The sequence below is a fragment of the Caretta caretta genome, chromosome 5 (genome assembly GCF_965140235.1).
Source record: "Caretta caretta isolate rCarCar2 chromosome 5, rCarCar1.hap1, whole genome shotgun sequence".
Taxonomy (NCBI): Eukaryota; Metazoa; Chordata; order Testudines; family Cheloniidae; genus Caretta; species Caretta caretta.
Window position 1 is genome coordinate 4,772,601 of NC_134210.1, and position 26,590 is coordinate 4,799,190.

Genomic DNA, 26,590 nt, shown 5'->3' on the forward strand with positions numbered 1-26,590 from the left:
ACAACTCATAGGATCAGTGACAAACACAGTGTAATAATCATAAATGTACAACGAGCAGCACAAAATTAATAGGTGCATTGCCAGTGTAATATTTATATTCATATAGTCACACAATTCCTAACAGGCCCCCAAACTTCAGGACCAGGTAGAGCACACAATACACCATAATGCATTACTGTGGCTCGCTGCTAAAGTGACCTTCCAAAGGCTCCCTGAGCTTGATAGCTCTGTGTGTAGCCGTTCTGAAAGTGCTTGTGTCTGTCTGTTCAAACTCAGCAAACAGCCACTCCACCTCCACGGTGGTGGCAACTTTCCCCCCTCTGCTTCACAGATATTATGCAGGACACAGCAGGCAGCTATAACCATCGGGATCTTTTTCTCACTGAGATCCAATCTTGTGAGTGAACAATGCCGGCACCCTTTCAATCTACTAAAAACGCATTCAACTGTCATTCTGCACCTGCTGAGCTGTCAGCTGAATCTTTCCTTGGTGCTGTCAAGATGGCCAGTGTACAGCTTCACGAGCCAGGGGAAGAAAGGGTCCTTCAGGATCATTATTGGCATTTCAACATCGCCAGTGGTAATCCACCAGTCAGGAAAGAAGTCCCTGCTTGTAGCTTTCTGAGCAGTTCTCTGTTCTTAAAGATGTGAGTGTCTTGCGTTTTCCCTGACCAGCCAACACCGATGTCAGTGAAGTGTCCCTAGTGATCCACCAATGCTTGCATAACCATAGAAAAATAGCCCTTTCTGTTGATGTGGTCTGTGGCAAGGCGAGCTGGTGACAAAATAGGGATCTGCATGCTACCTATTGCTCCACTGCAGTTCAGGAACCACATTGCTGCAAATCCATCCACTATGTCCTGCACATTGCTGAGAGTCACAGTCCTGCATAGCAGGAGACGATTAATGGCCCTGCGCACTTGCATGACACTGGTCCCTGCAACTCCAAAATGGTTTCCAACTCCAAAATGATTTCCCACTGATTGGTAGCTGTGACATTGAGCCAGAAAGGGTTAAGCAACTAGCAGGCTTAATGACCCAAATGCAACCTTTAAAGGCATATTAGAAAAGTATATAAATGGTAATTAGGGCTATTCCTTATAAATAGCTAACATAGCCATGTTAAATAGACTACAGCTTTGAAATGCAAACCTGTATTGTTAGAGAATTAGAGGCAATATTAATTGTATGTGTTTACGTATATCTTGTTAGATGTTAATCATGTAAACATACTGTTCCTAACTGTTGTTATATCTATTGATTCAGAGATCAAAAGGGCATCTTAATGATTAGATGAAATTTGGGTCTAATAATGTCATTGTCTACATTTCTCTTTGAAGTTTGTAGTAAACTATCTATGAACAGCTTAATAGATAATTACCTTATGCTGATGAATGCACCTAGCTACCTGTGTATACATAAGAAATAGGTCATTCTACTTCAAAGCCACTATTCTTCAGCCAAGGAATAGCTGCTGTCAAGAGGCTATCATAGCCTGCCAGTGACCTATAAAAGAACTCTAGGGCCCTGATCCTGTAACTCAGATCCGCTTAAACTTCATTGGGAAAGTCTGAGTTGCAAGACTAAGGTCCCCAGTTCCAGACTGGGTCACCCAGACATTGGACTATGACCTATGGAACTAATCTTGAAAGAACTCTTTGCAACTCTAAAGCTCACCGTCTCTACTATTAAACTGACCTAAGAACTCTATTGATATCTGTATGTATAATGATCTTTTAACCAATATTCTCTTTCTTTTCTTTTTAAATAATTTTTAGTTTAGTTAATAAGAATTGGCTGTAAGTGTGTATTCGGGTAAGATCTGAGATATTTATTAACCTGATGGGTAATGTGTCCGATCCTTTGGGATTGGTAGGACTTTTTATATGATGAACAAGATTTTTAGTAATCTTCCTCATATCTGACTTGGCTGTCTGGGGGGGAGCCCAAGACTGAGTTGCTTTAAGGGAGCTGTGGTTTTGGCTTCTGGGTAACCAGTAAGGTCTTGTAGAAGCTGTTTTGTTGCTGGCTTGGTGACTCTAAGTGTTAGAATAATTACCAGTTTTGGGGATTGTCTGCCCCATTCTTTGGGGTCTGCCCTGATTGAGCAATCTCAGTGTGGCGCCCTGCACCCCACCCCGGGGCCCTGGTCACAGTAGCAATCCGTCACTGCAAGTTTCCACAGTGCGATCACCACTTGTTTCTCCACTGTCAGGGCAACCTTCCTTCTGGAGTCCCCGTGCTGAAGGGTTGGGGCAAGCTCGGCACACAGATCCAGGAATGTGGCCTTGCACATCTGAAAGTTCTGCAGCCACCGTTTGTCATCCCAAGCCTGCTTTACAATGCAATCCCACCACTCAGTGCTTGTTTCTTAGGCCCAGAAGTGGCACTCCACCTTCCCCAGCTGCTCCATGAACATTACCAACAACTTTGAACTGGTTCTCACTATGTCCCTCAGCAATCTGCCCTCCAGGAAATCGCACCCGGCTTCGGTCAGAGATGGTGAACAGAGGCAGGTCCCGTGCGGGTTCATGGGATTTTCAAGATAGGCGTGAAAATTATGGGCTAGAGATTCCATTATGGGGATGAAAAAACTGCATGATGGGAACTTGACCCCACGATGCCTGTCACCCCTTGCGTGACTTGTTTCTGCCCCACTATCCATTGCCAGAACTTCCCAAAATACAGTGTGTTGGATGGTGGTGAGCTGTACACTGGGATATCTACCAAGGGTGCACCACACTATGCATCAAAACAAGCACTCCTGGTGAGTAGATGTAGTGCTGATACAAAGAGCCAAGGATGTTGTGACCGGGGTCCTAGTGGGGAGCCAGCTGTTGTCACCCAATTAGGCTGAACTGCAAAGAATGGGGCAGACAATCCCCAGAAAGCTGGTGGATATTCCAATATTCCACAGTATTCTTGTCAGCAAGTTAAGGAAGTATGGGCTGGATGAATGCACTACAAGGTGGGTAGAAAGCTGGCTAGATTGTCGGGCTCAACGGGTAGTGATCAATGGCTCCATGTCTAGTTGGCAGCCGGTATCAAGTGGAGTGCCCCAAGGGTCGGTCCTGGGGCCGGTTTTGTTCAATATCTTCATAAATGATCTGGAGGACGGTGTGGATTGCACTCTCAGCAAATTTGCGGATGATACTAAACTGGGAGGAGTGGTAGATACGCTGGAGGGGAGGGATAGGATACAGAAGGACCTAGACAAATTGGAGGATTGGGCCAAAAGAAATCTGATGAGGTTCAATAAGGATAAGTGCAGGGTCCTGCACTTAGGACGGAAGAACCCAATGCACAGCTACAGACCAGGGACCGAATGGCTAGGCAGCAGTTCTGCGGAAAAGGACCTAGGGGTGACAGTGGACGAGAAGCTGGATATGAGTCAGCAGTGTGCCCTTGTTGCCAAGAAGGCCAATGGCATTTTGGGATGTATAAGTAGGGGCATAGCGAGCAGATCGAGGGACGTGATCGTTCCCCTCTATTCGACATTGGTGAGGCCTCATCTGGAGTACTGTGTCCAGTTTTGGGCCCCACACTTCAAGAAGGATGTGGATAAATTGGAGAGAGTCCAGCGAAGGGCAACAAAAATGATTAGGGGTCTGGAACACATGAGTTATGAGGAGAGACTGAGGGAGCTGGGATTGTTTAGCCTGCAGAAGAGAAGAATGAGGGGGGATTTGATAGCTGTTTTCAACTACCTGAAAGGGGGTTCCAAAGAGGATGGCTCTAGACTGTTCTCAATGGTATCAGATGACAGAACGAGGAGTAATGGTCTCAAGCTGCAGTGGGGGAGGTTTAGATTGGATATTAGGAAAAACTTTTTCACTATGAGGGTGGTGAAACACTGGAATGCGTTACCTAGGGAGGTGGTAGAATCTCCTTCCTTAGAGGTTTTTAAGGTCAGGCTTGACAAAGCCCTGACTGGGATGATTTAACTGGGAATTGGTCCTGCTTTGAGCAGGGGGTTGGACTAGATGACCTTCTGGGGTCCCTTCCAACCCTTATATTCTATGATTCTATGATTCTATGACTTAGAATCACCAAGCCAGCATAAAACAGCTTCTTTATTACCTTACTGGTTACTCAGAAGTCATTAGCAATAACATCAGTTTTATCACAAGTGTACATTTACAGTTATTTTTGTCATGCCAAGCCTTTGGTTTAGACAAATCATTCTTTGGGTCAGATTGTTCAATATCCCTCTGAATCTTTGTAGCTTTTTCTTGACCTCAGGGTCTTCCTTAACATAAGCTTTGAGTTTAACCGCTTTTTGATAAGGGGTACAAGAACATATTCTGAGAACCAAAGGGGTGCAAGATGCAATAAAGGTTAAGAACCACTGCTCTAAAGGAATATTTTCCTGAGCAACAACAGTTTCTTTCTGGAGTTCACTTAAATCCAGAATCACCTCTGTCCCATCAGGAGGATTTTCACAAAACCCCTTTTCAGGTAAACGGCTAGACTTCATAGTCAAAAGATTAGAAGCATTCTTTTCCTTGTTACAAGTTTCTACACTGTCTGTGGGTAACAGTCAAATCACCTTCATGCTTTACTTGTGCCCTGGCTATGATATCACCCTGATCAGACAAGGCTGTCATATCTTTACCCAGCAACATGCTAGCAACAGGCAAAACAGAAGCACCAAAATCGCTTGGTCTCTGGGAGCTATTTATGACATTAACTGGATGCAACCTAGTTGCAATGTCATCATCCATAGCAGACACAAATTCAGGACCACTTCCTTCCTGGGCTTTAGTTGTATCCAGAATGAACTCGGGGTCAACTGATACATTTTCAACCATCATAGGCTGACAGGCTTCTTCTGTCTGCTTTACAGATAGAAAAGAGCTGGAGAAACATTCCCCTTTAACAGACAGCTTGCAATATCCTTTCCTTTGTCCCAGCACACATGGCTGTTCATGGACAATTGCTTGGAGGTTGGGGTCATTACCCCTAACAGACACAGGAACATTTCCTTCACTGTCACAATTCTCCACACTGGTAACAGGTAAGGTGTAGGGATACTCACGTTCCACTAACCTTGCCTTCCCAAACTGCTGATTACATAAAGCCATCAGCTCAGTCCTTGTTGAACCTCATCAGATTTCTTTTGGCCCAATCCTCTAATTTTTCTAGGGCCCTCTGTATCCTATCCCTACCCTCCAACGTATCTACCTCTCCTCCCAGTTTAGTGTCATCTGCAAACTTGCTGAGGGTGCAGTCCACACCATCAGCCAGATCATTAATGAAGACATTGAACAAAACTGGCCCCAGGACCGACCCTTGGGACACTCCAATTGATACCGGCTGCCAACTAGACATGGAGCCATTGATCACTACCCGTTGAGCCCGACAATCTAGCCAGCTTTCTATCCACCTTATCGTCCATTCATCCAGCCCATACTTCTTTAATTTAGTGGCAAGAATACTGTGGGAGACCGTGTCAAAAGCTTTGCTAAAGTCAAGGAATAACATGTCCACTGCTTTCCCCTCATCCACAGAGCCAGTTATCTCGTCATAGAAGGTAATTAGATTAGTCAGGCATGACTTGCCCTTGGTGAATCCATGCTGACTGTTCCTGATCACTTACCTCTCCTCTAAGTGCTTCAGAATTGATTCCTTGAGGACCTGCTCCATGATTTTTCCAGGGACTGAGGTGATGCTGACTGGCCTGTAGTTCCCCAGATCCTCCTTCTTCCCTTTTTTAAAGATGGGCACTACATTAGCCTTTTTCCAGTCATCCGGGGTCTCCCCCGATCACCATGATTTTTCAAAGATAATGGCCAATGCTCTGCAATCACATCCACCAACTCCTTTAGCACTCTCGGATGCAGTGCATCCAGCCCCATGGACTTGTGCTTGTCCAGATTTTCCAAATAGTCCCGAACCACTTCTTCCTCCACAGAGGGCTGGTCACCTCTACCCCATGCTGTGCTGCCCAGTGCAGTAGTCTGGGAGCTGACCTGGTTCGTGAAGACAGAAGCAAAAAAAGCACTGAGTACATTAGCTTTTTCCACATCCTCTGTCACTAGGTTGCCTCCCTCATTCAGTAAGGGACCCACACTTTTCTTGACTTTCTTCTTGTTGCCAACATACCTGAAGAAACCTTTCTTGTTACTCTTAACATCTCTTGCTAGCTACACCTCCAGGTGTGATTTGGCCTTCCTGATTTCACTCCTGCATGCCTGTGCAATATTTTTATTCTCTTCCCTGGTCATTTGTCCAATCTTCCACTTCTTGTAAGCTTCTTGTTTGTGTTCAAGATCAGCAAGGATTTCACTGTTAAGCCAAGCTGGTCACCTGCCATATTTACTATTCTTTCTATACATCGGGATGGTTTGTCCCTGTAACCTCAATAAGGATTCTTTAAAATACAGCCAGCTCTCCTGGACTCCTTTCCCCCTCATGTTATTCTCCCAGGGGATCCTGCCCATCAGTTCCCTGAGGGAGTCAAAGTCTGCTTTTCTGATGTCCAGGGTCCATATTCTGCTGCTCTCCTTTCTTCCTTGTGTCAGGATCCTGAACTCGACTATCTCATGGTCACTGCCTCCCAGGTTCCCGTCCACTTTTGTTTCCCCTGCTAATTCTTCCCAGTTTGTGAGCAGCAGGTCTTGCATTTGTGTATAGGCACTTGAGATAACTTGAGATAGGATATTCTTTTGTCCTCTGAATGATCAGAATACAGCATAGACAGGGACCATTGATTACATTGTCCACCCTACTCATACGTATGTAAATACACAAAAACCCAAACATGATCTCCCCACATGTCTTATGAGGGTTATTTATTTTGCAGGATGTTTAACCCTTTCTAGCCATGCATCACAGATGTATCTGCACAAGGGATATACTAACTGTGGCAGCTTTATGCTGATGCAACTTGCATTGGCAAGTTTGTAATGTAGACATGACCTAAGTCTCCCACTATAAGGCAGGTCATCCAAGCTTCCAATCATTCCTGAAGCTCTTTTTGAATGCTTTCCAATTTGTCAACTTCCTTTTTGAAGTGTGGACACCAGAACTGTGCACAGAATTCCAGTAACGATTGCACTAATGCCATATACAGAGGTAATACCATCTCCTTCCTCCTACTTGATGTTGCCCTGAAAGTGTATCCAAGGTTCATGTTATCCTTATAGCTACAGCATTTCACTGGAATCTCATGTTGAATTGCTTGACCACTGTTACCCTTAATCCTTTTCAAGATCATTGCATTCCAGGGGGACAGTAAGCATGACCTGTATTCTTTGTTCCCAGATAATCTTGCATTTGGCTGTGTTAAAACAGATGTTGTTCAAATGAGACCAGTCTTACCAAGCAAGCTGGGTCAGCCAGTATAACTGACTTGTCCCCATCATTATGTACCTACCACTCCACCAATTTTTGGGTCATCTGCAAATTTTACCAGCAATGATTTTGTATTTTCTTCCAGATCATTGCTAGAGACATTGAATAGCATTGGGCCCACCTAGAACAGGTCTCTGTAGGACTCCACGAGAAACTCCATCACTAGATGAGGATTCCCCATTTGCAATTACTTTTTGAGATCTATCAGCTAAGCAGTATTTAATCCATTTAATAGGAGCTAGATTGATTACGTATAGTGCTAACGTTTTTAATACATACTTATTTTTTAAATAAGTCTCCTGCATTAGAACCTCACCCATACAACACCCTGATGGAACCATTTTTCTAGACTATGTCTCGCCATGTATTATTATGGGACTGATTTAAGCATCAATTGTAAACTCAGGCTGAAGGTCTGTGAAGAGAGCAAGAGGACAGGAGTGAATGGAATGGTGTTAAAGAGGCCTCATGTAGATAAATAATTCATTCCAACCCCAGGATGCCCAGGAAGGGGGACACTAGTGTATTGTCTCACCTAGTTTTGGGAAACAACAGGTCCCTACAAGGTAGAGATTGTTATATTTGTTTTACAGAAGAGGAAACTGAGGCACGGAGTGCTTATGTGACTCAACCAAGGTGTTGCACAGTGCTTCAGTATCAGAGTTGGGAATAGAACCCAATTCCCTGCGCTAATCATGAGGCAGCCTCCCCATTTCCTTTCTGGTCCAAAACTACACTAGCGGGTATATCCTTCTCCCTCCTCCTTGACCATCCACAGCCACAACAGAGCTGCTGCCGTCACACTGCCCTGGAGAGGCAGGATTGGTGGAGCCTACACAATGCATGTTCTTCATCCCCACTTCTCTCTACACCTCCTCCCTGGGCAACCTCATCTGCCCACATGGTTTCTGCTGTCACTCCTGTGCCCATGATTCTCCAGCTCACCTCTCCGCCTTTGACCTTTCCCCTCCTGTCTGTATTTTGGGCCTCTCCCCCTGGGAACCCTGCCACCATCTCAAGCTCAACATGCAAAAGCCCAACAACACCTTTTCCCCACAAGTCTGATCGTCTTTTGCCGATCCTGGCAGCCAGCTGACAACCTTCATCTCACTTTTGACCCCTCGCTCTCTTCCGCACACATCCATGCTATTCCCAAACACTGCCTGCTCTTTCTCCGCAGCAGCTAAACAAATCTGGCCTGCAGGGTAGACACTTATTTGTGCTTCAGGTAACCCCGGCCTCACTTACTGCACCCTCCCTGACTTTAGCCACCATGAATCTCATTATTCCCCTTCCGCGTATATAGGACTTGAATCTGTCCCATCTCTAATCTATTCCTAAGGTCTGCATTACCCACATTTGATCTGGCAGGCAGATCCACTTCAGTACTATCAGTCGGAACCCTTCTGTCTCGATATTTACAACCCAACCTGACCTCATGGCTTCTGAAGTGAAAATTAAGATGCATTTGCTCACACAAGCCTTCCTGCAATAGCATCCTCAGAAATATAGCCAGGTCACTCTTCCCTGGAGATAATCAGGAAGAAAATAGGTTTAAAAACAAACCTTTCTGTGCACACTCAAGCAGTATATTATGCATGGGAGTGGAGAATACAGCCCTTTGGGTGGCTTTGCTCCCCTTTATTTCTGTTCAAGCCCAGATGTCACAGTGATGGGCATGCTATAAATAGACTGAAAGCAGGAAGTACCAGAGATCCCACCAGAAAGCTGGATCTCCTGAGATTTCACTCCGATTTGTCTTACATATAAGCTTCAGACTTTGGCTGCCTCTCTGAGCTTCTCTTGGTTGGGAGTGGTAGCACCAATACCCTCTCAAGTTCCCCTTGATTTCACCCCTGCTGAGCTCTGGGCATGGACCAAAAGTCTTGGGCGTGCATGCAGATCTGCTAAATCCTTTCCTGTTTGCCCCTTTGCAGTGACCCAACAAACATCGCCCCCCATCCAGCTCCTGATCCAGGTGCGGCTCTGACTGAAGGATAAGCGGGCACGCTTTCGAGGCTGAGCGTATATTGTCATTTTCAGCTCAAGTATCCCAATCTCCCTCAAGCTGTGGGAGCTCTCGGTTGCAGTGCTTTCACAGTGCAGCTTTTCTCCTTCAGCAAGCCGGTTTAATTGAAAAGCGTTAGTCAGCACTGCCTTTCGGGCCCAGGTTCTCCTCGGTTATGAACTGTAACTACTCAGCCACCCAGGCTGTTATTTAATGAGGCAACGAGTCTGAATTATTAATCCTCTCCTGTGGGAGGATCTCGCATCTGCCTGTGCCACACAAAAGGAGATTGTGGTAGCTTGTCCCTACTCAACAAGTTTCTCTAAAACCCCAACACATGGGCTCTTTGATGGGGGCTGAGGGTTCCGGACCGGTGCAGGGCAGATGCTGAGCACCCTTACACCGCAGGGGCTAGCTTTTCAAAGGGGGTTTCAAGGTGCCCAACTTTGGACACTTAAGCAAAAATGTTCCAAATTAGGTGCCTGAAATTAGGCCCTGAAATCCAGATTCAGGCAACTAAATATGGCCAGATTTTCAGAGGTGCTGAGCATCCACATCTCCCACTGAAGATCCCTGGGTCTAGCTAAGCTCTAAGCTACCTTTTCCCCCTTCCCTGACTCTTGGCCCTTTCCACAGCTAAACTCAGAGCAGACTCTGCTCTGCTCTAAGTTATGCCAGTTAGGGCAGCCCCCTAGGAACCATTCCACTTGCTGGGATTGATGGAGTGCACTGCACTCCAGCTCTACCCCCACGCGTCATCAGCCCACCTCAAAAGGCCCCTACACATGCAGGAAGGGAGTGGGTGGCTTACAGCTGGCTACACCTGGGAATTCCCCCTACATAGGAGGACTTTATGGCTGCACTATTAGGGCACTTCTCTCAGTTCTTTGCATTGCCAGAGCAGCAAAGTGGGGACTGGAACCAGGGCCTAGGATCTGCAATGGATTTTAATGGGAGTAGAGGGACCTTGGCAATTCACTGGACCGGCCCCTGTGAATGTGGCCCAAGCTGGATGTGAAGCCGTGGGGATAACATTCATTGCTCTAAGATCAGAAATAGGAGCTAAAGAAGAGCGTTTTGGAGTCTCAGCAGGTGCTGCAGGACAGCAGCCAGTCACACTGAGACAAATGCTGCTTTATTAGCAAAACGGAGTGTACCAGGAAATGCTTCGTATTGCTGAGACGCATTGATCTGGCAGGCTGCTGTAGAACTCCTAACTCAATGGGCAGCAACTTCACAGACCCACCTCTAGTCTGCTCTGGAGGGTAAAAATAATCCTTTTGCGTCAGTTCCATCACTGTGATCAGCAAGCCATTTTATTCATCTGTGATTCCTTCCCTTGTCTCATTTGAACAATTCCCCATTGAGCCCATCAAACTAATTTGAGCAAAAGACATTTATGCGGACAGCCTGCCAGCACAGGTGTCTTTAGCTGGTTTTTCTTTGAGAGGAGACTGGTGCATCTCTCTCTCTCTCTCTCTCTCACACACACACACACAGAGTGTGTGTTTAAAATGACAGTATGAAATGAAGCTTTGGGATAGACACCTGTCAGGGATGGTCTAGGTTCACAGGTGCCGACTTTCAGCAGTCTCCGGGGAGGCACCGCCCCCACTCTGTCCCTTACCCCAAGGCCCCACCCTCACCCCGCTTCTTCCTGCCCCTGTGCCACCTGCTCCCACACAGCTCCGCCCCACCCCTTGCTGCCCCCACTCTAACCCCTCAACTGAGCATGGCCCGCCCTCGCTCTGCCTCTTCTCACCCCTGCTCCTTCCCGTCTCCCCCAGTGCCTCCCGCCCGCTGCTGAACACCTGATTGGTGGTGGGCAGAAAGTGCTGGGAGGGAGGGGGAGGTGCTGATCAGCAGGGCCCGCCGAACAGCTGTTTGGCGGGTGGCTGATGGGTGCTGAGTGCCCACTATTCTTTTCCAGCCCTGGAGCACCCACCGAGTCGGCGCCTATCTCTAGGTTTACTTGGTCCTGCCTCAGCACAGGGGATGGATCAGATGACCTCATGAAGTCTCTCCCAGGCCTACATTTCTATGATTCTAAGATGTTCAGGGTCAGGGATGTCTGCAAATTTAGATGACCACAGGATACAGAAAACATACCAGGGGAGTCTGGGATAACTGTCCTCTGCCGACAGACACACCGCCACTGGGAAAGGGAGTTACAAATTGCATCTCCTTAAGCCAGCCTGGTCCCTTGTACTCCAGAGAGGACCCAGCAGGGAAGGCTGCTGTAATCTCTTGTAGGGGCTAAATAGGAGTCAAAGGGGCGTGCCAATTCCAAGCATCCCTCTCTGTCTGTTCTAGGCACGCCCCCTCCCCAGCGAGGCATGCCCACTTTGGGGATGTCTTTCTCCTTCCTGTTGCCACTGCCTCTGCCCTACAGCAGGGTTCCATTGCCAGGGGCCCTCCACCAAGGTCTGCACCAACAGGGGCCTAAGCAGACTCTGGACTGAATCTACCCCAGAGAAAGTAAGATGTGCACAGGGATTAGTTATGCAAAAGTTCCAGGCAAGGAAAAGCAGAGAGGCCTGAAGAGGTGCCGGCTGCCGTGCAGAAATAACTTTGCTGACTCTACCCTTGCTCCAGGAATCACTGCAGCTTGCTAACAGCTTAGTGAGGAACAGCAAAAATGTGACATTGAAGGTCCTTGCAAATTAAAAGACCAACCAATCGTTTATCTTCCCTGCCTGAACAATGTCTCTGGAGAAAGCGCCTCCAGTGTGCAGAATAATCACAGCCTGACCAGAATTAGTTACATTTTTCTAGCTGAGGCAGGTAAACAACGAGGCCAAATCCTGCCCGCATGTGGAAATAGCCTGCAGGACATGCCAGACTCCCGGGGTTTATGGTGCATGCTGCCCACTGGAGCAGTGAGGCCCCGTGCAGGATGCAGAGAAAGAGATCTCTAAAACCCATGGGCCTGGCTGGCCATGGGGCATGTCCTATGGATTTCTGAGCCTCTGTGTATGGGGCGAGCCCCCATTATGGTGTTCCCCTGACTCCCCCTCTACGCTGGCAGCACACAGCTCTTGCAGAGGGCAGGCACTCAGCAGGGGTTAACAGCACTCAGCCCCACATGACTAACCTCCGCTGGCCCCACCCCTGTCAACAGGCCTGGCCTGCTGTTCTAAAGTTTGTCTCCTGTCCGGTAGTGAGATAAAACCGGACGTGGTTCTGTCCAGTATCGAACGGGGAATGCCATTTTGAAGAGCACCCTGCTCTGCCCCCACTAGCATGACCTCACATGCATGGTGCGATGTCATGCCAGTGGGGGCTGAGCAGTGTGCTCTTCCAAACGGCATCCTTTGTGTGTCGTGACCTCGCCTGCATGGTGCGTGCAAGGTCATGTAGGCGGGGGTAGGGTCACACAGGTAGGGGCAGTCCCACTTCATTCCCAGAAATACCCGAATGGCCGGTGTTCTGGGAATGCGTGAGTGGCCACCTGACCTATCAGCCCAGCACATCCACTTCTGACCCAAGCAATCCCCCCATCCCCATTACCTCAACCTGTGCTCTCCTTCACCCGCAGGACAGAAGGGGAAGTGTCAGGCCCTGGATGCTTTGGTTCCATAGGATTCCCTTCCTCACATCCTTCCTATTTAGGGCCTGATCCTGCAGGAGCTGAGCACCCTTAAGTCATAGAGATGTCACACAGAGTTGAGGGAGCTCGGGACCTCGCACAATTATTGAGTTAATTGGGAATGGCTGCCTTGGGAAAAGTCAGGCTATGTACTGAGGAGCCTAAAAGTGGCCTAAAAAAAGAGATTGTGTTACAGACATATAGGGAAGTGCCATTGAAGTGAGTGTTCAATTGGCCCAAACCACATCTCAGCACCATGCCTATTCAGCCAGAGTCCATCATTAAAACACACTTCAGAAGAAAACCAAAAACCAATCCCACCAAGCAGCGACAACTCCAAGGTGCAGTCATTTCCATTCTGTTAGAAGCCTACACATGTGTGTTCAGCGCGTGTTAATCTGAACTCTGCTACTGTATTTCCAGTCAGAGACCACTGCCGTTCTGCTCACTACTATCAATGATCCAGTATCACTTCATGCTGACGTTCCAGCCGGGAATCTAAGCGTTCAGCAGAGTGGAACAATTTAAAGCTGGCCATGGCTGTTACCTGTTTGATAATTGATAATCTGAGGAAATTAATGATAAAATTGGATTTAAAATAGCCTCAATGACAATTAGCTCAACAGTCACATGACAGGTAATTAGCAATGACAGATAAACGTCAAAAGCAGAGGAGTGGGAAATATCCACAATAAACTGAAAAAGGCTCAGAATTAGAGGGGCGTGGTTCTAGGTTGTTGCAGATGGAGAAACTGTGGCAGAGAGAGGTGCCTAAAGTCACCTAACAGGGCAGCGGTGGGAATACAACCCAGGTCTCCTGAGTCCCAATCCCATTCTCTATGCACTGGGCCACACTGTCTCCCCATGACCATGCTCATAGTTTTTGGAATTAAAAGTAATCTCACCCCCAATTAAATAAAATGTATGAACTGAGGGAAATCAGCTGCAATGCTTTTCTCCCCCCGGTCAGTAAAGGCCCAGAGTCACTGGCTCCTGGCAGCTGTTCAGCGGCTATGCAGAAAGAATGGGCAGTCCCAGTGCAGTTCCCTGTGGACAGGTCTCCACATTACCACTGTCACTAACAGGTGATCGTCAGTTTCAGCACAGAGGCCCAGGACTGAATAGCCCCTCCAGAACAGGTTTGACGCACACTGGCAGGGTTGGGGGTTTTTTGACTGCAGTGTAAATATAACCATAAACTATCTGGAGAGTAGCAGTCTCCCAGAAAGAAGCTGTCAGCTGAAAAACATGTTTTTATAGAGACAGGAAATCTACGCCATCAATCAAACCCTTTTTGAGCCACCGTGCAGCCTCTCTCAAATCCATACTCTACCCAAGGGATGCTCAACTCATGCATTGTGAATTTCAATACATCCCATCCTGGTTAGTGCAAGAGCAGGGTATCTGTGCACATGCGTAACGGTACAAACACCTGTCCTGGAACCTCTCATATGCCACGTATGGAACGGATAAGCCAATCTAGACTTTATTAGATCATTTTTGCTGGAGAAGAATGATGCAGAAATCCTCATGAGTTAAAATCCCCAGTCCATCTCCCAGCTATTCCAGATTCCTTGCAGCCTTTAGTCACAGGTACAATGATTTTAAAGCTATCCCACTCACACAGATTTTAGTTTGATGTACATTTTGCAGGCTTTTTTTCCCCCTGCTGTTCGTTGCTCAAAGAGCAGAGATTTGTAATGTTCTTAAATTTTTCTGGGAAGAGTTTCAGTCATGTGGATACGAATGACTCCACAGAGGGCAGTGATTATAAGCAGGAAAATCAAAGGATGGGAAGACACAATGCTTATCCTGTACTATTCCTCTCTTTCAAAATGCTAGTCATTCTCCAGCGGTGCCCATTTCTCAACTGTTGACTAGCTTCCTACTGAGTGTCTGGAGAAAGGAAAGAGACTCTGGCTTTTGTAAGCCAGATCTCAGATCTATCTGAAAAAAAGCAGTTTGAAGAAATCCAGCAGGACCTTTTAGTGTCTCATATTGTGCTTGTATAAGAACAGGCCTTGAGGACACAGATGGGTTGGTGGGCGGAGAGGGGGCAGATTGTGAAAAGAGGCTGCATGTCCAGTTCTGCTGTCTGCAGGCAAAACAAACAGAGAAAGGCCATTCCGGAGGCAAAACTACAAGTGGTTTGTGGGTATTTCCCTGGATCAGTTCACCCAGGGCTCCTAAAAAGGGTCATGGATGCCAAATATTGGTCAAAAGGTGTGTACACAGGCTACCCACAAGGAACTGCCCTGGATGCCTCGGCACAAAACGCCTCTTATAGCACCAGCCGAAATGCCCATGATGCTGCGGGGCTGCTTACACTTGCCAATTGCTTTCCCAGCTCAAGCTGTTAGTCCAGGAGAAAGACGTGAAAATGAATCAGATCATAGAATCATAGAATCATAGAATATAAGGGTTGGAAGGGACCCCAGAAGGTCATCTAGTCCAACCCCCTGCTCGAAGCAGGACCAATTCCCAGTTAAATCATCCCAGCCAGGGCTTTGTCAAGCCTGACCTTAAAAACCTCTAAGGAAGGAGATTCTACCACCTCCCTAGGTAACGCATTCCAGTGTTTCACCACCCTCTTAGTGAAAAAGTTTTTCCTAATATCCAATCTAAACCTCCCCCACTGCAGCTTGAGACCATTACTCCTCGTTCTGTCATCTGATACCATTGAGAACAGTCTAGAGCCATCCTCTTTGGAACCCCCTTTCAGGTAGTTGAAAACAGCTATCAAATCCCCCCTCATTCTTCTCTTCTGCAGGCTAAACAATCCCAGCTCCCTCAGCCTCTCCTCATAACTCATGTGTTCCAGACCCCTAATCATTTTTGTTGCCCTTCGCTGGACTCTCTCCAATTTATCCACATCCTTCTTGAAGTGTGGGGCCCAAAACTGGACACAGTACTCCAGATGAGGCCTCACCAATGTCGAATAGAGGGGAACGATCACGTCCCTCGATCTGCTCGCTATACCCCTACTTATACATCCCAAAATGCCATTGGCCTTCTTGGCAACAAGGGCACACTGCTGACTCATATCCAGCTTCTCGTCCACTGTCACCCCTAGGTCCTTTTCCGCAGAACTGCTGCCTAGCCATTCGGTCCCTAGTCTGTAGCTGTGCATTGGGTTCTTCCGTCCTAAGTGCAGGACCCTGCACTTATCCTTATTGAACCTCATCAGATTTCTTTTGGCCCAATCCTCCAATTTGTCTAGGTCCTTCTGTATCCTATCCCTCCCCTCCAGCGTATCTACCACTCCTCCCAGTTTAGTATCATCCGCAAATTTGCTGAGAGTGCAATCCACACCATCCTCCAGATCATTTATGAAGATATTGAACAAAACCGGCCCCAGGACCGACCCTTGGGGCACTCCACTTGATACCGGCTGCCAACTAGACATGGAGCCATTGATAACTACCCGTTGAGCCCGACAATCTAGCCAGCTTTCTACCAAAGCCAAATCCTGGCCCCTCTGAAGTCAATGGGAGTTTGGCCATTTACTGTAGTGGGATCAAGCTTTCACCCATATCTCCTAATCAACACATTCCAATGGCCACATTCTGCCCTCAGATACACCACTGTAAAAGCAGAACACCGCCACCGTCAATGGAAGTGCTGTGGATATGACAGCAGAGTTCAGTAACTGATTTTTTGTTCATATAAATAAATGCAGAAATCTTTTTCTCCCCAACTCTCTTCTCCAAATCCCCTAAACTCCTGGCATGTATTGATTGCATTTTAAGGTGAAATGGTGCTTTATTTCATATAGCTGTAATTCAGCAACAAGGACGAAATTAATAAGTCAAATTCAGCCCTAACATAACTCTATTGACTCCAATAGGCATTGAAGGAACTCAGTGTCTCCCAAACAGCGGCACGTCACAAGATCAGGCTCATGCTTTGGAAATAATTTATAAGAACTACTGAATTCTCTTAAAATCCAGGGGAAATGGAACCTTTCCCTGCTCAAACCACCGGTGTTTCTATTTCACATACTAATGCACTTTGTCCAGACCACTGGGAATCTACTTCAGCTTAAAATAACCCACAAATACAACTGATGCTGTGTCTCTCTGCTGACTGACCAAAAAAAAAAAAAAAGGTCAACGAAACTGACATTAGACAACAGAAATAAGGTTTGAGGTGATGTGAGGCCAAGGGAGAAGAAAAGTAAAGAAAAAAAGAAGTTTTCTACCTCCCTAAGAGCATGGATATTGCCCACTGCACCAACATGGATGCTTGCTTCTCCTCTAATTTCTATTGGTGCAAATCAGGGGTAACTTCATTCCAATTATGGCAAAGGTGGTGTAAATGAGAGAAGAATCAGACCTTTTATATCTATTTTTGTCATGCTTTTAGCGGTTTTGCCTTTCTACTGCATGAAACGTTAGCTCTCTGCTGGCATCTGTCACATGGCAAACTTTCGATCTGGCATCTCCTCTAGACACCTTCTATGACTGTTAGCACTTCACTTTCAATTTTTTTTCAGAATATTCATGGTGGGGGAAGGATTCAGTGGGAGCTCGGGCAGGGAGTGGGGAGGTTAACTGTGAGGGTTTGCATGGGATTGCCTGGTGTGGCGGGGAGGGGGAGGGGTTCCAGGGTAGCCAGTGGGAGGGGAGGAGTAGGGAGCACTGTGGGAGAGATAGGGGAGTAATTTTTGCCAGGGTCAGTATTTACCTTTTGCTTCAATACATCTTGATCCTCCTTCCAACCAAAGTCACTGACTACTTATGATTCAACAACTCTTCCTACCAAAAAGGTTGAAGGAGATGTATGATGTTCCTTACACACTGACGAGTTGTACCCAATCCTGACCTGCATGCTGTGCTGCTAATGCCTTCCATTCATACTAGAATTAGCAGAGGCAGAAAACGGAGACCGGTGGCATTCCTCTCCTTCTGATAGGAGCTTACATTGTGCTGCATCAGTAGAGAATGAAAAACACAGGAGCAGGACCCAGAACCTAACAGCCAGCCAGGGATACCAGATTGACTATATGCTACTTTCACATGGAGAACAATGGTTGTAGACAGAGAGGCGTATGTGTCACTGAGCATAGGAAGCACAATGGTGAGAAAATGACAACGAAGTGGAACCACTCAGCAGCCTTGTGACAGCTTTTATAAAGATGTCCAGGCTCCTCACAGAGGAGCAATCTGTACAGAGTACGGTCAGCTTTGGGAGGAGAAGACAGAAATCATGATTTGGGCACTTTCTTCATCCCCAAAGAAGGCACCAGCAGCATGGCTGGAACTAGCATTTGCACATCCTTCTCTGCAGGGCCTCCTGTGGGTCTCCAAGCTGCAAGTTTCCACCATAGCCTAGTCCTTAAACTGCAGATTGCTGGCTTCCAGAATATGGCAGTTGACATCTATGACTTGTAAATTACAGCTCTGTCCTGCGACATACAAACCTCACCAGGATGGGGATTCAGTTCAGATAAATACCTAAAAGCCCAGAGGATGATCCAGACTACCAAAATCTCATGGAATCTGGAAAAGTGGACTGGGAACCTGATCTCTTGGGAAATTTCTGGCATTTCTTCATTCCAGGCCAGCTGGAACTCCAAATCTCTCTGTCGTTGGTACTTACAAGTCCCCCCATTACCACTGTATCTGAGCACCTCACAACCTTTAATGTATTTATCCTTACAACAGCCCTGTGAGGTAGGACTATGCTATTATCCCCATTTCATGGACAGGGAATGGAGGTACAGAGAGACTGAGTGACTTGCCCAAGGTCACAAGGAAGTCTATAGCAGAGCAGGGAATGGAACCTGGGTCTCCTGAATCTCAGTCTAGCCCCTTAAACATTAGACCACCCTTCTTCTCTAATAGGAGAGAGACAACAAAAATAAAACACCTTATGGGGGAGGGACTGGGTGATAGTCATGGAAGTCAGCCAAACATTTTCAAATCTCAAAGTGCTGAGTTCACATTTTAGGTCAGTTTATATTTGATCCAAACCAATTTGTGTCACTACTTATTACAGGCCTGGGCATCTTCTGGGAAAGACAATGCATGATTGAAAGAATACTTGACATTTGAAAGGAACATGATGTACCACTGGCCTCTGCTGCTGGAATTCCTCAAGTCAGCTGCTATAGAATTCTGTGCATTTGGGTCACCAAGCAATCAGTCAGTGCTGAGGAGACATAAAGCTCAGCTCAGCCATGGTCATGCTAGAGAGAAATTACTGTATGGAACTCTTGATACAAATAAGAGTCCTGGGTAAAACTAGCAAATACAGGACTCTTGAGCAATCCAGAAAAAACAGCTCAAGTGAAACATACTGGAGGAAAACAATGAGAGCAACATAGCTTGATTAATGTTTAAAAGTCAATGTACACAAAATCCATTTTCACCCAGTTCTACATTGATTGCCAAACAGAGATCCTATGATGCTGGAGCATCTATTGAATCTATTCCACTTCCTTATGTGCGTGCAGTCAGCCTCAGACAATAATGGATTGTATCTCAGGAAACAGAGAGCAGGTTTTCTTGCTGCTGCTCCGTGCAGCTTTAGCAGCTTCCTACAGACCTCATGTGACTGAAGAAAGGGGAAAAGAATAGAAACAATCTATTGGTTCATAACTCTGGCTGGTATAGGTTCAACTCAGATGACCCTAGATCACTGCAAAATGTATGTGCATCTAAGGTCAGTGGCATGAAAAACAGTCACCTTCGGGAGGACATTTGCAAGTTGGATAATTGAATCTGCAGCTGAGCATAGGTACTCAACGACCCAAGCTGCATGTGCATCGTTTCCCCATTGGTCTGTATTATCTGCGTTGTGGTACCCCTAAGGGCCTCACTCCAGGCTCAGAGCATCCCTGTGCTATGTGCAAACACAGAACAAATTATTATTATTGTAAATTATATGTATTGTCATAGCATCAAGGAGCCAATCATGGACTAGGCCCCCATTGTGCTAGGTGCTGGACACACACAGGATAAAGAGATGGTCCCTGCTCCAAACAGCTGACAATCTAAGTATAAGGCTCTCTCCACACTTAAACCACTATAGCTAAGCCGCAGGAGCGCTTCAGTGAAGACCCTTCAGCGACAAGAGTAGCAATCGTCGCTGCAGTTCATCCACCTCCCTGAACGGTGGGAGCTAGGTCGACCTAGTGCTGTCTGCACCCGGGCTTAACTACACATCTCAGGGATGTGGATTTTATACCCCTGAGCAACATAGCTGGGTCAACCTAACTTTTTAGTGTAGGACTGGCCTAAGACAAGAGACAACAGGTCAATGCAACAAACAGATGGAGGAGCATAGGAAAATAATGAGACAATACTGACCAGCATGATAAACAGCTTTTTCAGCACACCACAGCCTAGTGTCTGAGGGGATGTTTTGCCTCTTTGGCACCCTCACCCGTTCTTATACCAAACACAGCTCAGCTGGCCCTGTTAGCCTGGCCCAATAATGGTGCTGTTAACACAGGCATTCATTAGCTTGTTTCTGTCTCTTCCTCTGGAGGGAAGAATGACTTTTTGTATGTTACAGTGTAAAGAACGCCAGCGCCGGGAACGGGTGTCCGCCATGAGACCTCAACGCTAGACATATTAGCAGTACAGCTGCCCTTTGCCCTCTGTCATCCCTCAAGGCCTGGCCCAGAGAATGCAATTCCTCTAGAGGACAGCAAACACGCTTTCCTTTCTTACTTCCCACTTGATTTCATTTTAAAATGTTCTTTCCGCTTCTTTTATTTTCTCCAATTTGTCTGAAGTGTCAGGCAAAGGGCCATTTTAGGAGCTGTGTTTATTTTTTAAACACCTACATTCTTGTGCTTATGGTGACAAAATTCTTTAATTTCTTCATCCACTAGATAGGAAAAGAAGCCAGAAATGTTCAACCAACTGAAACCAGATTCCTTTCAGCATTTCCCCCCAAGCAAAATCAACCTGAGTTTAGTTCAGATTGAGAACCCTATACTCCTTGTGAAGTGATTCCTTTCGAAGTACCAGTAAATATGTAAGTGTAGCTCAGAGCCCAAAAGCCCAGTGTGTCCATGACAACAAAGAGATCTTTACACTTCCTCAATACTTCACTGAGCTCCACGTCGGTGGCCTCCTGAGCCCAAGAAGATTCAATGGGAGTCTTCACGGGAGAAGAAAAGGAGTACTTGTGGCACCTTAGAGACTAACCAATTTATCTGAGCATGAGCTTTCGTGAGCCACAGCTCACTTCATCAGATGTGTACCGTGGAAACTGCAGCAGACTTTATATACACACAGAGAATATGAAACAATACCTCCTCCCACCCCACTGTCCTGCTGGTAATAGCTTATCTAAAGTGATCAACAGGTGGGCCATTTCCAGCACAAATCCAGGTTTTCTCACCCTCCACCCCCCCACACAAATTCACTCTCCTGCTGGTGCTAGCCCATCCAAAGTGACAACTCTTTACATAATCAAGTCGGGCTATTTCCTGCATAGATCCAGGTTTTCTCACTTCCCCCCCACCCCCATACACACACAAACTCACTCTCCTGCTGGTAATAGCTCATCTAAACTGACCACTCTCCAAGTTTAAATCCAAGTTAAACCAGAATATCGGGGGGGGGGGGGGGGGTTAGGAAAAAACAAGAGGAAACAGGCTACCTTGCATAATGACTTAGCCACTCCCAGTCTCTATTTAAGCCTAAATTAATAGTATCCAATTTGCAAATGAATTCCAATTCAGCAGTTTCTCGCTGGAGTCTGGATTTGAAGTTTTTTTGTTTTAAGATAGCGACCTTCATGTCTGTGATTGCGTGACCAGAGAGATTGAAGTGTTCTCCGACTGGTTTATGAATGTTAGAATTCTTGACATCTGATTTGTGTCCATTTATTCTTTTACGTAGAGACTGTCCAGTTTGACCAATGTACATGGCAGAGGGGCATTGCTGGCACATGATGGCATATATCACATTGGTGGATGTGCAGGTGAACGAGCCTCTGATAGTGTGGCTGATGTTATTAGGCCCTGTGATGGTGTCCCCTGAATAGATATGTGGGCACAATTGGCAACGGGCTTTGTTGCAAGGATAAGTTCCTGGGTTAGTGGTTCTGTTGTGTGGTATGTGGTTGTTGGTGAGTATTTGCTTCAGGTTGCGGGGCTGTCTGTAGGCAAGGACTGGCCTGTCTCCCAAGACTGTCTCCCAATTGTGCCCACATATCTATTCAGGGGACACCATCACAGGGCCTAATAACATCAGCCACACTATCAGAGGCTCGTTCACCTGCACATCCACCAATGTGATATATGCCATCATGTGCCAGCAATGCCCCTCTGCCATGTACATTGGTCAAACTGGACAGTCTCTACGTAAAAGAATAAATGGACACAAATCAGATGTCAAGAATTCTAACATTCATAAACCAGTCGGAGAACACTTCAATCTCTCTGGTCACGCAATCACAGACATGAAGGTCGCTATCTTAAAACAAAAAAACTTCAAATCCAGACTCCAGCGAGAAACTGCTGAATTGGAATTCATTTGCAAATTGGATACTATTAATTTAGGCTTAAATAGAGACTGGGAGTGGCTAAGTCATTATGCAAGGTAGCCTGTTTCCTCTTGTTTTTTCCTAACCCCCCCCCCCCCCCCGATATTCTGGTTTAACTTGGATTTAAACTTGGAGAGTGGTCAGTTTAGATGAGCTATTACCAGCAGGAGAGTGAGTTTGTGTGTGTATGGGGGTGGGGGGGAAGTGAGAAAACCTGGATCTATGCAGGAAATAGCCCGACTTGATTATGTAAAGAGTTGTCACTTTGGATGGGCTAGCACCAGCAGGAGAGTGAATTTGTGTGGGGGGGTGGAGGGTGAGAAAACCTGGATTTGTGCTGGAAATGGCCCACCTGTTGATCACTTTAGATAAGCTATTACCAGCAGGACAGTGGGGTGGGAGGAGGTATTGTTTCATATTCTCTGTGTGTATATAAAGTCTGCTGCAGTTTCCACGGTACACATCTGATGAAGTGAGCTGTGGCTCACGAAAGCTCATGCTCAAATAAATTGGTTAGTCTCTAAGGTGCCACAAGTACTCCTTTTCTTTTTGCGAATACAGACTAACACGGCTGTTCCTCTGAAACCTGTCATTATTCACGGGAGAATGGGCCCACTTCCACGGAGCTCTTTGCAGGATCAGGGCATTGGGTTGTATTATCTGTAAGGGGCTGTGCCCATCCATGTATTTGTACAGCACCAAGCGCATTTTAGGAGCTACTCTAATAGAAATAATATATAGTACATGGTTCACACAATGAAGAACAACTCCTCTAGTTTGCACTGGGGAAGCTAGTCTAATGGAAGATCCTCGAAAAGGCTGAACTTTCATTTTCCACAGCAACTCTGTTATGCTAATATTAGGCTTCCACTGGTATCAATGGCAAAGTTGCCCTTGTCTTCAATGGGAGAAGATGCAAAACATTTCGCCAGAAGATCTGTTGTGCTAAAAATCCACTAACTATTGGCCTGATCCAAAGCCCGCTTAAGTGAAAGACTCCCAATAATGTCAATGGGCCTCAGATCAGGCCTTATAAGAATGAATCTGAGCTCAAGTGGGAAGGTCTCAACATACTTAAACCTGGTCATCCAGGAAGACTCAAATATATAAGTGATGTGAGTGAATCTAAAGCAAGATTATTCCTCATAGTGCAGAGACATGTACATTAAACCTCCCCCAGTCAGCATGGTTGGCTACTCTCCAGGGGGGAATTCAACCGAGGAATGGCAGGTGGTGGTACCCCAGGGGTTTCAGTACATCCCACTGCCTCTGTAAGCATGCTCGCTCCTTGGCCAGCGCTACCCACTTTGTGGCTGCACTGGTGGCCTACTGGCTGGATATGCTTTTCCAGAGGCAAGGAGCAAAAAGCTCCTTTCGGTCTGACGTACTACAATTTAGGTTAGGAAAATAAATGCAGAGAACAATAGTAGAATCATAGATGTGTAGGACTGGAAGGGAGCTCAATAGGTCTTCTAGTCTAGTCCTCTGCTCTCAAGACATGACAAAACCATTCCTGACAGGTGTCTGTCTAACCTGCTTTTAAAAATCTCCAGTGATGGAGATTCCACAACCTCCCTAGGCAATTCATTCCAGTGCTTAGCCACCCTGACAGATAGGAAATTTTTCCTAATGTCCAACCTAAACCACCCTTGCTGCAATTTAAGCCCCTTGCTTCTTGTCCTAGCCTCAGAGGTTAGACAGAACAATTTTTCTCCTTCCTCCTTAATCTTGAAAACTGGTATCATGTGCCCTCTCAGTCTTCTCTTTTGCACACTAAACAAACCCAATTTTTTCAATCTTCCCTCACAGGTCACGTTTTCTAGACCTTTCATCATTTTTCTTGTTCTTCTCTGGACTTTCTCCAATTTGTCCACATCTTTCATGAAACGTGGGGCCCAGAACTGGACACAGTACTCTAGTTGAGGCCAAATCAGCGTGGAGTAGAGCGGAAGAATTACTTCTCGTGTCTTGCTCACAACACTCCAGCTAATACATCTCAGAGTTACACTGTTGACTCATACTTAGCTTGTGATCCCTCTCCGCAGTACTCCTCCCTAGGCAGTCATTTCCCATTGTGTATGTGTGCAATTGATGGTTTCTTCCTAAGTGGAGTATTTTGCATTTGTCCTTAGTTTGTCCAGATTATTTTGAATTTTAATCCTATCCTCCAAAGCACTTGCAATCCTCCCCCAGCCCCAAGCTAGGTATCATCTGCAAACTTTATAAGTATACTTTCTATGCCAGTATCTAAATCATTTATAAAGATATTGAACAGAACCGGAAACAGGACCAGTCCCTGCAGGATACCACTCAATATGCCCTTCCAGCTTGACTGTGAACCACTGATAACAACTCTCTGGGAACTGTTTTCCAACCAGTTATGCACCCACCTTATAGTAGCTCCATCTAAGTTGTATTTCCCTAGTTTGTTTATGAGATAGTCATGCAAAACAGTATAAAAAGCCTTACTAAAGTCAAGACACACCACATATATTCCTTCTCCCCTATCCACAAGGCTTGTTACTCTGTCAAAGAAAGCTATTAGGTTGTTTGACACGATTTTTTTTCACAAATCCATGTTGACTGTTACTTATCATCTTATGTTCAAGACTTTTGCAAACTGATTGTGTGATCATTTGCTGCATTATCTTTCCGGGTTTTGAAGTTAAACCAACTGGTCTGTAATTCCCCGGTTGTCCTTATTCCCCTTTTATAGATGGGTACTACATTTGCTCTCTTCCAGTCTTCTGGGATCTCTCCTGTCTTCCATGAGTTTTCTAAAATAATCACTAATAGCTCAGATATCTCCTCAGTCAGCTCCCTGAGGATTCTAGGCTGTAGTTCATCAGGCCCGGCTGACTTGAAGACCTCTAACTTTTATCTAAGTAATTTTAACTTGTTCCTTCCCTATTTTAGCCTCAGATCCTACCTCATTTTCACTGGTGTTCACTATGTTAGATGTCCAATTGCTACCAACCTTTTTGGTGAAAACTGAAAAAAAAAAGGCATTTAGCACTTCTCCCATTTCCACATTTTCTGTTATTGTCTTTCACCTCTCATTGAGTAATAGGCCTACCTTCTCCTTGGTCTTCCTCTTGCTTCTAATGTATTTGTAGACTGTTTTCTTGTTACCCAACAAAAACAAACAAACAAAAGGAAGTATTTTTTCACACAACGCACAGACAACCTGTGGAACTCCTTGCCAGAGGATGTTGTGAAGGCCAAGACTATAACAGGGTTCAAAAAAGAACTAGATAAGTTCATGGAGGATAGGTCCATCAATGGCTATTAGCCAGGATGGGCAGGGATGGTGTCTTTAGCCTCTGTTTGCCAGAAGCTGGAAATGGGCAACAGGGGATGGATCACTTGATGATTACCTGTTCTGATCATTTCCTCTGGGGCACCTGGTATTGGCCAATGTCGGAAGACAGGATACTGTGCTAGATGGACCTTTGGTTTGATCCAGTTTGGCTGTTCTTATGTTCCCTTTATCTCTATAGCTAATTTAGTCTCATTTTGTGCCTTTGCCTTTCTTATTTTATCCCTAAATGCTTGTGTTTTTATATTCATTATTCATAATTTGACTTAGTTTCCTTTTTTTTTGTAGGATTCTTTTTAGATTTTCAGATCAAAGATGATTATCTAGGTAAGCCAGAGTGGTCTCCATGGCAGAGCATGCAGCATGCGTATCCTCTGGAAGGAGTCTGCACTGAATGCAAAATGGCCTCCTGCCCCTGCTCGGCCGGCCCACAACATTTTGGCACCTGAGGCGGGGAGCTCAAATGACACCCTCATGCCCCCTCGCTTGGGCCAAAACTTTGAAAGGTCTCAATTCTGCCTTCTTCCTGTTCTACTCCTCTCATGGTGCTGCTCTGCTATCTATCCCAATAAAGGAGAACGAACAACTTAAAATGCCTTGTTGACAAATTTTAAGTAACACTTAACTTTCAAACGCCTGAACAGCAAATGTAACTTTTCCTGTCTGCATAGTAGACACTGGCATTTTTATCTGTTTGAATAATCAAAGTGGTGCTTTCCATGCCTTCTTGGTAGCAAAGATTTGAACTGCTTCCTGCTGAAGGTCCACAGTCTGGGCAAGCTCATGCTCTATTGAGATGGTTGCAAGGCCA

General features: G+C 46.0%; 1 protein-coding gene across 3 annotated transcripts in view; it reads right to left on the reverse strand.

The window, feature by feature from the left end:
- DNAI1 (dynein axonemal intermediate chain 1) overlaps nt 1-26,590 on the reverse strand; it is a 259,683-nt gene that overhangs the window by 36,498 nt on the left and 196,595 nt on the right. The window lies entirely within an intron of this gene.